This window comes from Apium graveolens, chromosome 5 (assembly GCF_009905375.1).
Source record: "Apium graveolens cultivar Ventura chromosome 5, ASM990537v1, whole genome shotgun sequence".
In the NCBI taxonomy this organism is placed as follows: Eukaryota; Viridiplantae; Streptophyta; class Magnoliopsida; order Apiales; family Apiaceae; genus Apium; species Apium graveolens.
Window position 1 is genome coordinate 289386070 of NC_133651.1, and position 1496 is coordinate 289387565.

The 1496-nt window shown below is 42.1% G+C and overlaps 1 non-coding gene across 1 annotated transcript; it reads left to right on the forward strand.

Annotated features, from left to right (window-relative positions):
* The first annotated feature begins 1170 nt into the window (after positions 1–1170).
* LOC141662466 (small nucleolar RNA R71) lies at positions 1171–1277 on the forward strand. Its single transcript, XR_012550582.1, has one exon. It is a non-coding gene; the product is annotated as a small nucleolar RNA R71 (small nucleolar RNA).
* The last annotated feature ends 219 nt before the right edge of the window (positions 1278–1496 follow it).

Sequence of the window (1496 nt, forward strand, 5' to 3'; positions counted from 1 at the left end):
GGATCTTTAAGCTTCGGAGGCAAATTCTGTTACAACACAGCACTACATTCCTCCGTGAGAGCTACGGTCTCTAAGTCATCCAACTTCACTTTCCGAGAGAGAATACCTTTCATAAACTTCGCGTAGCTAGGCATTTGTTCTAGAGCTTCCACGAAAGTTATATTGATATGAAGTTTCTTGAAAACTTCCAAGAACTTAGTAAATTGCTTATCCAGCTTTTGTTTCTGCAGCCTCTTAGGGAAAGGAGGTGGAGGATAGACTTGTATTTCCCCTGTATTACCCTCAGAAGGAGTGTTGACAACAGCTGTCTTCCTTGGTTCCACTTTTGCTTCCTTCGGCACATCTTCTTCAGCCATGACTTCAGATTCTTAAACTTGAGATTTTTCGGGATTTGCAACCTTCCCAGACCTCAATGTGATTGCCTTAACCTTCTCTTTAGCTTCCCTTTTTCCTGGTACTTCAGTGTCACTAGGGAGTGTACCAGGTTGTCGATTCAGCAGAGCATTGGCAATCTGCCCAATTTGATTCTCCAAGGTCTTGATAGAAACCTCTTGGCTCTTGCAAATGCGCCTCAACTCCTCCAATTCAATTTTTTTCATTAGATTGTGGAAGGTGATGAAGTTGGAGTTGTTGTCTTAGTGCATATTACGGTTGTTGAAAACCAGGAGGGTTGTCTTGTTTCGCTGCATATGGCTGATAAGGCTGTTACACCGCATTCTGAGTGTTGCTCCAGCTGAAGTTAGGATGATTGCGGTTATTAGGATGATAAGTGGCTGGAGCTGGTTGCTGCAATCTCTGAAAGTTGCTCACAAACTGAGTTAATTCACTAGAAATATCACACTGCTTCATCTCATGTGCACCAGCACAAAGCTCGCAAACACTAGTGATCTGATTTACTCCAAAATTAGCCAAAGATCCACCTTCATCATCAAATCCTGAAGCTGAGCAGCTATAACAGTAGTTGTGTCAACTTCTATAATTCCTGCTACTTTTCCTTGAGGCATTCTCTGAGTTGGGTTCTGATTTTCATTAGCAGCCATCAGTTCAATCAATTCATAAGCTTCATCATAACTTTTAGCCCATAAGGCTCCTCCTGATGCTGCATCAAACATGGGTCGAGAAGTTGCACCCAACCCATTATAAAAGCAGTTAATGATCATCTAGTCAGGCATCCCATGATGAGGGCACTTTCTAAGCATCTCTTTGTAGCGATCCCAAGCTTCACACAAAGATTCTCCCATTTGCTGCGCAAATTGAGTAAGAGCATTTCTGATTGCAGCTGTCTTCGCCATAGGGAAGAATTTAGTGAGAAACTTTTAAGAAAGATCCTCCCAAGTAGTAATAGAGCCTGGTGGTAGAGAATGTAACCAACACTTAGCCTTATTCCTCAGAGAGAATAGGAAAAGTCTCAGCTTAATAGCATCTTCAGTAACTCCATTGAACTTGAAAGTGTCACAGATCTCGATGAAATCCCTGATGTACATATTGGGATCTTC